We start from the raw sequence: 13,040 nt of genomic DNA on the forward strand, positions 1-13,040 counted from the left end.
TCTCTTGATGGGCATTTAGGTTGCTTCCATGACCTGGCTATTGTAAATAGTGCTGCAATGAACATTGGGGTGCATGTGTCTTTTTGAATTATGGTTTTCTCTGGGTATATGCCCAGTAGTGGGATTGCTGGGTCATATGGTAATTCTATTTTTAGTTTTTTAAGGAACCTCCATACTGTTCTCCATAGTGGCTGTATCAATTTACATTCCCACCAAAGTGCAAGAGGGTTCCCTTTCCTCCACACCCTCTCCAGCATTTGGTGTTTGTAGATTTGCTGATGATGCCCATTCTAACTGGTGTGAGGTGATACCTCATTGTAGTTTTGATTTGCATTTCTCTAATAATTAGTGATGTTGAGCAGATTTTCATGTGCTTCCTGGCCATCTGTATGTCTCCTTTAGAGAAATGTCTATTTAGGTCTTCTGACCATTTTTGGATTGGGTTGTTTGTTTTTTTAATATTGAGCTGCATGAGCTGTTTATATATCTTGGAGATTAATCCTTTGTCCAACGATTCATTTTCAAATATTTTCTCCCATTATGAGGGCTGTCTTTTCATCTTGTTTATGGTTTCCTTTGCTGTACAAAAGCTTTTAAGTTTCATTATGTCCTATTTGTTTATTTTTGTTTTTATTTCCATTACGAGGTGGATCATAAAAGATCTTGCTGTGATTTATGTCATGAAGTGTTCTTCCTATGTTTTCCTCTAAGAGTTTTATAGTGTCCAGTCTTACATTTAGGTCTCAAATCCATTTTGAGTTTACTTTTGTGTATGGTGTTAGGGAGTGTTCTAATTTCATTCTTTTACATGTAGATGTCCAGTGTTCCCAGCAGCACTTATTGAGGAGACTGTCTTTTCTCCATTGTATATCCTTGCCTCCTTTGTCATAGATTAGTTGACCATAGGTGTGTGGGTTTATCTCTGGGCTTTCTATCCTGTTTCATTGATCTATATTTCCGTTTCTGTGCCAGTACCATATTGTCTTGAGTACTGTAGCTTTGTGGTATAGTCTGAAGTCAGGGAGTCTTATTCCTCCAGCTCTGTCTTTTTCCCTCAAGACTGCTTTGGCTATTCGGGGTCTTTTGTGTCTCCAAACAAATTTTAAGATTTTTTGTTCTAGTTCCGTAAAAAAATGCCACTGGTAATTTGATAGGGATTGCATTGAATCTGTAGATTGCTTTGGGTAGTATAGTAATTTTCAAAATATTGATTCTTCCAATCCAAGAATATGGTATATCTCTCCATCTGTTGGTAATATCTTTAATTTCTTTCATCAGTGTCTTATAGTTTTCTGCATAAAGGTCTTTTGTCTCCCTAGGTAGCTTTATTCTTAGGTATTTTATTCATTTTGCTGCAGTGGTAAATGGGAGTGTTTCCTTAATTTCTCTTTTAGATTTTTCATCATTAGTGTATAGGAATGCAAGAGACTTCTGTGCATTAATTTTGTATCCTGCAACTTTACCAGATTCACTGATTAGCTCTAGTAGTTTTCTGGTGGCATCTTTAGGATTCTCTATGTATAGTATCACGTCACCTGCAAATAGTGACAGTTTTACTTCTTCTTTTTGGATTTGGATTCCTTTGTTTCTTTTTCTTCGCTGATTACTGTGGCTAGGACTTCCAAAACTATGTTGAATAATACTGGTGAGAGTGGACATCCTTGTCTTGTTTCTGATCGTAGAGGAAATGCTTTCAGTTTTTCACCACTGAGAATGATGTTTGCTGTGGGTTTGTCGTATATGGCCTTTATTATGTTGAGGTAGGTTCCCTCTATGCCCACTTTCTGGAGAGTTTTTATCATAAATGGGTGTTGAATTTTGTCAAAAGCTTTCTCAGCATCTATTGAGATGATCATATGGTTTTTCTCCTTCAATTTGTTAATATGGTTTATCACATTGATTTGCGTATATTGAAGAATCCTTGCATCCCCAGGATAAATCCCACTTGATCATGGTGTATGATCCTTTTAATGTGTTGTTGGATTCTGTGTGCTAGCATTTTGTTGAGGATTTTTGCATCTATATTCTTTAGTGATATTGGTCTGTAATTTTCTTTTTTTTAGTATCTTTGTCTGGTTTTGGTATCAGGGTGATGGTGGCCTCATAGAATGAGTTTGGGAGTGTTCCTTCCTCTGCAATTTTTTGGAAGAGTTTGAGAAGGATGGGTGTTAGCTCTTCACTAAATGTTTGATAGAATTCACCTGTGAAGCCATCTGGTCCTGGACTTTTGTTTGTTGGAAGATATTTAATCACAGTTTCAATTTCATTACTTGTGATTGGTCTGTTCATATTTTCTATTTCTTCCTGGTTCAGTCTTGGTAGGTTATACCTCTCTAGGAACTTGTCCATTTCTTCCAGGTTGTCCATTTTATTGGCATAGAGTTGCTTGTAGTAGTCTCTTAGGATGCTTTGTATTTCTGCAGTGTTTGTTGTAACTTCTTTTTCATTTCTAATTTATTGATTTGAGTCCTCTCCCTCTTTTTCTTGAAGAGTCTGGCTAATGGATTATCAATTTTGTTTATCTTCTCAAAGAACCAGCTTTTAGTTTTATTGATCTTTGCTGTTGTTTTCTTTGTTTCTACTTCATTTATTTCTGCTCTGATCTTTATGATTTCTCACCTTCTGCTAACTTCGGGTTTTGTTTGTTCTTTCTCTAGTTCCTTTAGGTGTAAGGTTAGATTGTTTATTTGAGATTTTTCTTGTGTCTTGAGGTAGGCTTGTATAGCTATAAACTTCCCTCTTAGAACTGCTTTTGCTGCATCCCATAGGTTTTGGATCATTGTGTTTTCATTGTCATTTGTCTCTAGGTATTTTTTGATTTCCTCTTTGACTGCTTCAGTGATCTCTTGGTTATTTAGTAACATATTGTTTAGCCTGCATGTGTTTGTTTTTTACGTTTTTTCCCCCTGTAACTGATTTCTAATCTCATAGCGTTTTGGTCAGAAAAGGTGCTTGATATGATTTCAATTTTCTTAAATTTACTGAGCCTTGATTTGTGACCCAAGATGTGATCTATCCTGGAGAATGTTCCATGCGCACTTGAGAAGAAAGTGTAATCTGCTGGTTTTGGATGGAATGTCCTATAAATATCAATTAAATCTATCTGGTCTGTTGTCTCATTTAAAGCTTGTGTTTCCTTATTAATTTTCTGTTTGGATGATCTGTCCATTGGTGTAAGTGAGGTGTTAAAGTCCCCCACTATTATTGTGTTACTGTCGATTTCCTCTTTTATAGCTGTTAGCAGTTGCCTTATGTATTGAGGTGCTCCTATGTTGGGTGCATTTATAATTGTTATATCTTCTTCTTGGATTGATCCCTTGATCATCATGTAGTGCCCTTCCTTGTCTCTTGTAACATTCTTTATTTTAAAGTCTATTTTATCTGATATGAGTATTGCTCCTCCAGCTTTCTTTTGATTTCCATTTGCATGGAATATCTTTTTCCATCCCCTCACTTTCAGTCTGTATGTGTCCCTAGGTCTGAAGTGGGTCTCTTGTAGACAGAATATATATGGGTCTTGTTTTTGTATCCATTCAGCAAGCCTGTGTTTTTTGGTTGGAGCATTTAATCCATCCACGCTTAAGGTAATTATTCATATGTATGTTCCTATTACCATTTTCTTAATTGTTTTGGGTTTGGTTTTTTAGGTCCTTTTCTTCTCTTGTGTTTCCCACTTAGAGAAGTTCCTTTATTATCTTTTGTAGAGCTGGTTTGGTGGTGCTGAATTCTTTTATCTTCTGCTTGTCTGTAAAGCTTTTGATTTCTCCATCAAATCTGAATGAGATCCTTGCTGGGTAGAGTAATCTTGGTTGTAGGTTCTTCCCTTTCATCACTTTAAGTCATGCCACTCCCTTCTGGCTTGTAGAGTTTCTGCTGAGAAATCAGCTGTTAACCTTATGGGAGTTTCCTTGTATGTTATCTGTCATTCTTTCCTTGCTGCTTTCAATAATTTTTCTTTGTCTTTAATTTTTGCCAATTTGATTACTATGTGTCTCGGCGTGTTTCTCTTTGGGTTTATCCTGTATGGGACTCTCTGTCCTTCCTGGACTTGAGTGGCTATTTCCTTTCCCATGTAACGGAAGTTTTCGACTATAATCTCTTCAGATATTTTCTCAGGTCCTTTCTCTCTCTCTTCTCCTTCTGGGACCCCTATAATGTGAATGTTGTTGCGTTTAATGTTGTCCCAGAGGTCTCTTAGGCTGTCTTCATTTCTTTTCATTCTTTTTGCTTTGTTCTGTTCTGCAGCAGTTAATTCCACCATTCTATCTTCCAGGTCACTTATCCATTCTTCTGCCTCAGTTATTCTGCTATTGATTCCTTCTAGTGTAGTTTTCATTTGTTATTGTATTGTTCATCTCTGTTTGTTCTTTAATTCTTTTAGGTCTTTGTTAAACATTTCTTGCATCTTCTCGATCTTTGCCTCCATTCTTTTTCTGAGGCCCTGGATCATCTTCACTATCATTATTCTGAATTCTTTTTCTGGCAGGTTGCCTATCTCCACTTCATTTAGTTGTTTTTCTGGGGGTTTAACTTGTTCCTTCATCTGGGACATAGCCTTCTGCCTTTTCGTCTTGTCTGTCTTTCTGTGAATGTGGCTTTCGTTCCACAGGCTGCAGGGTTGTAGTTCTTCTTGCTTCTGTTGTCTGCCCTCTGGTGGATGAGGCTATCTAAGAGGCTTGTGCAAGTTTCCTGATGGGAGGGACTGGTGGTGGGTAGAGCTGACTGTTGCTCTGGTGGGCAGAGCTCAGTAAAACTTTAATCTGCTTGTCTGCTGATGGGTCATGCTGGGTTCCCTCCCTGTTGGTTGTTTGGCCTGAGGCGACCCAACACTGGAGCCTACCCGGGCTCTTTGGTGGGGCTGATGGCAGACTGTGGGAGGGCTCACGCCAAGGAGTACTTCCAAGAACTTCTGCTGCCAGTGTCCCTGTCCTCATGGTGACACTCAGCCACCCTCCACCTCTGCAGGAGACCCTCCAACACTAGCAGGTAGGTCTGGTCCAGTCTCCTATGGGGTCACTGCTCCTTCGTTTGGGTTCCGATGAGCACACTACTTTGTGTGTGCCCTCCAAGAGTGGAGTCTCTGTTTCTTCCAGTCCTGTCGAAGTCCTGAAATCAAATCCCGCTAGCCTTCAAAGTCTTGATTCTCTAGGAATTCCTCCTACCATTGCCGGACCCCCAGGTTGGGAAGCCTGATGTGGGGCTCAGAACCTTTCACTCCAGTGGGTGGACTTCTGGGGTATAAGTGTTCTCCAGTTTGTGACTCACCTACGCAGCAGTTATGGGATTTGATTTTATTGTGATTGCGCCCCCTCCTACCATCTCATTGTGGCTTCTCCTTTGTCTTTGGATGTCGGGTATCTTTTTTGGTGAGTTGCAGTGTCTTCCTGTTGATGATTGTTCAGCAGTTAGTTGTGATTCTGGTGTTCTTGCAAGAGGAAGTGAGAGCACATCCTTCTACTCCACCATCTTGAACCAATCTTCGACTTTGAGACTTTTGAAGAGTACTGGTCAGTTATTTGTAAAATGTCCCTCATTTTTTCCCCAGTTTTAATGAGGTATAATTGACATATAGCACTGTTTAAATTTAGAGTGTACAGCATATATTGTGAGATGATTACCACAGTAAGCTTATAGTTAACAAACATGTCCCTCAACTTGACATTGTCTTTGTTTTCTCATAATTAGATTGATGTTATGCATTACTGGGAAGAATATCACAGAAGTGATACTGTGGCCTTCTCAATGCATCATATCAGGGGGATACATGATGTCAAAATGTCTTATCTGGTGATGTTAATTTATTTTGGTAAAAAAAACATAAAACTTACTATGTTAACCATTTTTAAGTGTACACTTCAGTAGTGTTAAAGTGATGTTAATCTTGATCACTTGGTTAAGATAATATCTGTCAAGTTTCTTTACTGTAATGTTACTGTGTTTCCCTTTGTAATTAATAGCTGGGGAGAGACACTTTGAAACTATGCAAATACAATGTTTCTGCCATAGGGACTTCCTTGGTGGTCCAGTGGTTAAGACTCTGCATTCCCAATACAAGGGGCCCAGGTTCAATCCCTGATCAGGGAACGAGATCCCACATGCCACAACTAAAGATTCCCCAACCCTCAACTAAAGAAATAGAGAAAAGATCCTGCATGCTGCAAGGAAGATTCCTGCGTGCCACAACCAAGACCCGGCGCAGCCAAATAAGTAAATAAACATTAAACAAAACAATGTTTTTGCTTTAACTTTTGACCACAAATTTTAGTATCCACTGTGGGCTATTTTCTGTAGCAATTAATACTGTGGCAGTGAATGGTGATTTTCTATTTCTGATTCCTTTTACATTAATTGAAATTCTTTAAGGAATGCTTGTCACTTCTCCCACATTTATTATTTACTTATTTCTTTATATATGGATTCATGGACATTTACTTTATTATTTGGACTATAATCCAATGTTATTTGGACTATAATCAAATGTTACCGTTATATTGCTGAGCAAACTCTTTTATCTGGGATGAAGAGGAGATTTTTAAGCCTGGAATTATACACATAGAATACAATTTGTTCAAAATTAGTATTTCTTTGTAATACTATGTTACATTATCTTAAGCAAGCATAAATTTCTTTCACTTGTTAAGGTTTATTTATAATGTTTTAACTTTAAATGAAAATTCCATTAACTTGATTTTAAATTTCCATTAGTTATAAAACTATGATAGTAAACTATGAAAATTAAAAATTTTATTATGTAGACCTATTTATATATTTATAAGCTAAGTATAACAGATGTCATTTAATGCTGTACTTTAAAATTTTTAAAAAAATTTTTAATTTTCAAATTAAAAAAAATTTATAGTTTATTTTTGGCTGCATTGGGTCTTTGCTGCTGCACATGGGCTTTCTCTAGCTGTGGCGAGCAGGGACTGCTCTTTGTTGAGGTGCGTGGGCTTCTCACTGTGGTGGCTTCTCTTGTGGAGCACGGGTTCTAGGTATATGGCCTTCAGTAGTTGTGGCACACAGGCTCAGTAGTTGTGGCGCACAGGCTTAGTTGCTCCACAGCATGTGGGATCTTCCTGGACCAGGGCTCGAACTCTGTCCCCTGCATTGGCAGGTGGATTCTTAACCACTGTGCCACCAGGGAACTCCTAGGTGTCATTTAAACATAGATTTAGATGCTGAAATTAGACATAGAGATATATGCAAAATGGAATTGGTCTCTTTAGTTTTATTTAATAATTCTACCGAAAATAAATAGGTATATTGCTTTCTGTGTCTGTGCTTTTTGTTGTTGTTTTATATTTAAAGATGAACCTGTCTCATTCTTCGAAGCAGAATTTATCCAGATAATTGTCTCATATAAAGGTCTATTTTCTATAGAGCCGAATATCAAATAGTGATTAATCACACATCCACTCTTCAGCCCAAAATTTGACCTCATTTCCAAATCTATGTAACACTTTTTATATTATTAAAGTATTGGTTGTGTTTATATAACACTGAAACAATATTAAAAAGTAAAATTAGGGGGCAGAGTCAAGATGGCATACTAGGAGGACGTGGAAGTCATGTCTCCTCACAACTAGGGCACCTACCAGACATCCGTGGGGGACCACAGACACCTAAGGGGACGGGAGGAACCCCCAGCGGCAAGGTAGGACATGGGGCATGGGGGGAGTGAAGGGGGAGGAGAAGTGGAGGCAGGACAGGACTGGCGCCCTTCCGGGCCGGCTGGGGGAGGGGAAGGGATCCCACGCTGGAAGGGGGAAATTGGGGAACCATTGGGAGGGAAGAGGAACCAAAGGGAGTGTGGCCAGGTTTTTGGGCCCCCAGGAACCTGCTGAGATCCCGAGCCTGATCCTCTGCCCATGGAGGCCACCTCCAGCCGTGTGGGTCCTGAGGGAGTGAGTGGGAGGGAAGGGGGAGCAAACGTAAAGGCTGGACCTTTGGGACCAGCACCCCTGAGGGGTGGCTTGGGGAGGGGAGGAGTTCCTACACCCAGAGGGACCCACCTGTGGTTAGGGGTCCAGCGGGATGGGGGAGACGCTGGGGGATGCTGGGGGAGATGATGGGGGAGGGGAACGGGAGGGAACCTGGCCAGTGCTTTCGCAGTCCACTTAGGCACTGGGGAGCCTGTTGGGCTCCCGGGCCTAATTCTCTGCCCTCGGAGCCTCCCTCCTGCCACGCAGAACCCAAGTCCCACCCCTACACCCCCACGCATGGCCCTACCTCTACACTCACAGACCCCTTCCAAAGTGCTGGGCCTAAACCCCACCCACACACCCTCACTCAGGGCCCTACCTCCAAACTCTGGAACCCCACACTCCAGAGGCCCTCCTTTCCACGTGCTGCCTCTCCCCTTCTGTGTGCAGGTCCTAAGCAGAGGCCAGGCCCATGCTTGAACGTTGCCCTGCCTAGGCCCCGCCCCATGCTCCAACATCAACACCCCACCAGTCTAGGTCCTGCCCCACCCTAAACCCCACCCCTAAATTCCACCCCCGTCTAAACTCTGCCCCCATAGCCAAGACTTTTTTTTCCCCTCTTTTAGACTGGGGTTCTGTCTTATCTAGCTGATTCATTGTTGATTCTTTTATATTTTTAATTTTCCTAATCTTTTATTTTTCTAATTTTATTTTATTCTTTATGCTTTGTTAATGTTCTGTCCTTTTGCCTTGTTCTCCCCACCCCCACCGTTTTTTTTTCTTTTTTCTGTTGTGGTTTTATTTTACCTTGTAGCAGTTGTTTCAATTATAGTTTTATTTTTCCTAATATATTTTTTATTTTTCTAATTTTATTTTGTTTTTTATTCTTTGATATTGTACTGTTCCTTTTTTCCTTTTTTCACCATGCCATGAGCTTGCGAGATCCTGGTTCCCAGGCTACAGGTCAGGCCGAGTTCCTGTGGTGGGAGCTCCAAGTCCAAACCACTGGACTAATAGAGAACCTCAGACCCCAGGTAATATTAATCAGAGTGAGGCCTCCTGGGGGTCCTCATCTCAGCACCAAGACCCGGCTCTATCCAACTGCCTGCAAACTCCAGTGCTGGAGGTCTCAGGCCAAACAACCAGTAAGACAGGAATACAGCACCACCCATCAAAAAGAAAAAAAAAAACATGAAACGACAAAAAAAAGTATATTACAGATGAAGGAGCAAGGTAAAAACCTACAAGACCAAATAAATGAAGACAAAACAGGCAACCTACCTGGAAAAGAATTCAGAGTAATGATAGTAAAGATGATCCAAAATCTCGGAAACAGAACGGAGAAAATACAAGAAACATTTAACAAGGATCTAGAAGAACCAAAGAGCAAACAAACAGTGATGAAGAACACAATTACTGAAATTAAAAATACTCTAGAAGGAATCAATAAATAGCAGAATAACTGAGGCAGAAGAATGGATGTTAACTGGAAGATAAAATGGTGGAAATAACGTCCAGAGAGCAGAATAAAGAAAAAAGAATGAAAAGAATTGAGGACAGTCTCAGAGACCTCGGGGACAACATTAAATGCACCAACATTTGAATTATAGGGGTCCCAGAAGAAGAAGAGAAAAAGGGGCTGAGAAAACATTTGAAGAGAATATAGTTGAAAACTTCCCTAACATGGGAAAGGAAATAGTCAAGTCCAGAAGGCACAGAGAGTCCCATACAGGATAAACCCAAAGAGAAACACACTGAGACACATATTAATGAAACTATCAAAAATTAAACACAAAGAAAAAATATTAAAATCAGCAAGGGAAAAGCAACAAATAACATACAAGGGAATCCCCATAAGGTTAACAGCTGATTTTTCAGCGGAAACTCTGCAAGCCAGAAGGGAGTGGCAGGACATATTATAAGTGATAAAAGGGAAAAACCTACAACCAAGATTACTCTACCCAGCAAGGATCTCATTCAGAGTCGATGGAGAAATTAAAACCTTTACAGACAAGCAAAAGTTAAGAGAATTCAGCACCACCAAACCAGCTTTACAACAATGCTAAAGGAATTTCTCTAGGCAGAAAACACAAGAGAAGAAAAAGACCTACAAAAACAAACCCAAAACAATTAAGAAAATGGTAATAGGAACATACATATCTATAACTACCTTAAATGTAAATGAATTAAATGCTCCAACCAAAAGACACAGACTGCCTGAATGGATACAAAAACAAGACCCATACATATGCTGTCTATAAGAGACCCACTTCAGACCTAGGGATACATACAGCCTAAAGTGAGGGGATGGAAAAAGATATTCCATGCAAGTGGAAATCAAAAGAAAGCTGGAGGAGCAATACTCATATCAGATAAAATAGACTTTAAAATAAAGAATGTTACAAGAGACAAGGAAGGGCACTACATGATGATCAAGGGATCAATCCAAGAAGAAGATATAACAATTGTAAATATTTATGCACCCAACATAGGAGCACCTCAATACATACGGCAAATGCTAACAGCCATAAAAGGGGAAATCGACAGTAACAGAATCATAGTAGGGGACTTTAACACCCCACTTTCACCAATGGACAGATCATCCAAAATGAAAATAAGGAAACACAGCTTTAAGTGATACATTAAACAAGATGGACTTTATTTATAGGACATTCCATCCAAAAATAACAGAATACACTTTCTTCTCAAGTGCTCATGGAACATTCTCCAGGATAGACCATATTTTGGGTCACAAGTCAAGCCTTGGTAAGTTTAAGAAAACTGAAATCATATCAAGTATCTTTTCTGACCACAATGCTATGAGACTAGATATCAATTATAGGAAAAAATCTGTAAGAAATACAGACACATGGAGACTAAACAATACGCTACTAAATAACCAAGAGATCACTAAAGAAATCAAAGAGGAAATAAAAAAATACCTAGAAACGAATGACTGATAATGAAAACATAGCAAGCCAAAACCTATGGGATGCAGCATAAGGAGTTCTAAAAGGGGAAGTTTATAGCAATACAATCCTACCTCAGGAAACCAGAAACATCTCAAATAAACAAGTAACCTTACACCTAAAGCAATTAGAGAAAAAAGAACAAAACTGCCCCCTCGGGCTTCCCTGGTGGCGCAGTGCTTGAGGGTCCGCCTGCCGATGCAGGAGACGCGGGTTCGTGCCCCCCTAGAAACAAATGACAATGAAAACAAGACGACCCAAGACATATGGGATGCAGCAAAAGCAGTTCTAAGAGGGAAGTTTATAGCAATACAATCCTACCTTAAGAAACAAGAAACATCTCAAATAAACAACCTAACCTTACATCTAAAGCAAGAGAAAGAAGAAGAAAAAAACCCCAAAGTTAGCAGAAAAAAAGAAATCATAATGTTCAGATCAGAAATAAATGAAAAAGAAATGAAGGAAATGATAGTCAAGATCAATAAAACTAAAAGCTGGTTCTTTGAGAAGATAAACAAAATTGATAAACCATTAGCCAGACTCATCATGAATAAAAGGGAGAAGACTCAAATCAACAGAATTAGAAAAGAAAAAGAAGTAACAACTGACACTGCAGAAATACAAAGGATCAAGAGAGATTACTACAAGCAACTATATGCCAATAAAATGGACAACCTGGAAGAATTGGACAAACTATTAGAAAAGCACAACCTTCTGAGACTGAACTAGGAAGAAACAGAAAATATAAGCAGACCAATCACAAGCACTGAAATTGAAACTGTGATTAAATATCTTCCAACAGACAAAAGCCCAGGACCAGATGTCTTCACAGGCGAATTCTATCAAATATTTATAGAAGAGATAACACCTATCCTTCTCAAACTCTTCCAAAATATAGCAGATGGAGAAACACTCCCAAACTCATTCTACGAGGCCACCATCATCCTGATACCAAAACCAGAAAAAGATGTCCCCGAAAAAGAATAGGCCAATATCGCTGATGAACATAGATGCAAAAATCCTCAAAAAAAATACTAGCAAACAGAATCCAACAGCACATTAAAATGATCATACAGTATGATCAAGTGGGGTTTATCCCAGGAATGCAAGCATTCTTCAATATACACAAATCAATCAATGTGATACACCATATTAACAAACTGAAGGATACAAACCATATGATAATCTCAAAAGATGCAGAAAAAGCTTCTGACAAAATTCAACACTGATTTATGATAAAAACTCTCCAGAAAGTAGGCATAGAGGGAACCTACTTCAACATAATAAAGGCCATATATGATAAACCCACAGCAAACATCATTCTCAATGGTGAAAAACTGAAACCATTTCCTCTAAGATCAGGAACAAGACAAGATTGCCCACTGTCACCACTAATAACATAGTGTTGGAAGTTTTAGCCACAGCAATCAGAGAAGAAAAAGAAATAAAAGGAATCCAAATCCGAAAAGAAGAAGTAAAACTATCACTGTTTGCAGATGACATGATACTATACATAGAGAATCCTAAAGATGCTACCAGAAAACTACTAGAGCTAATCAATGAATTTGGTAAAGTAGCAGGATACAAAATTAATCCACAGAAATCTCTTGCATTCCTATACACTAATGATGAAAATCTGAAAGAGAAATTAAGGAAACACTCCCATTTACCATTACAACAAAAAGAATAAAATACCTAGGGATAAACCTACCTAAGGAGACAAAAGACATTTATGCAGAAAACTGTAAGACACTGATGAAAGAAATTAAAGATGATACAAACAGATGGAGAGATATACCATGTTCTTGGATTGGAAGAATCAACACTGTAAAAATGACTATACTACCCAAAGCAATCTACAGATTCAATGCAATCCCTATCAGACTACCAATGGCATTTTTCACAGAACTAGAACAAAAAATTTCACAATATGTATGGAAACAAAACGACCCCAAATAGCCAAAGCAATCTTGAGAAAGAAAAATGGAGCTGGAGGAATCAGGCTCCCAGACTTCAGACTATACTACAAAGCTACAGTAATCAAGACAGTATGGTACTGGCACAAAAGCAGAAATATAGATCAATGGAACAGGATAGAAAGCCCAGAGATAAACTCCACAAAAATAAACTCAAAATGGATTAAAGACCT

This window comes from Lipotes vexillifer, unplaced genomic scaffold (assembly GCF_000442215.2).
Source record: "Lipotes vexillifer unplaced genomic scaffold, Lipotes_vexillifer_v1.1 scaffold217, whole genome shotgun sequence".
Taxonomy (NCBI): Eukaryota; Metazoa; Chordata; class Mammalia; order Artiodactyla; family Lipotidae; genus Lipotes; species Lipotes vexillifer.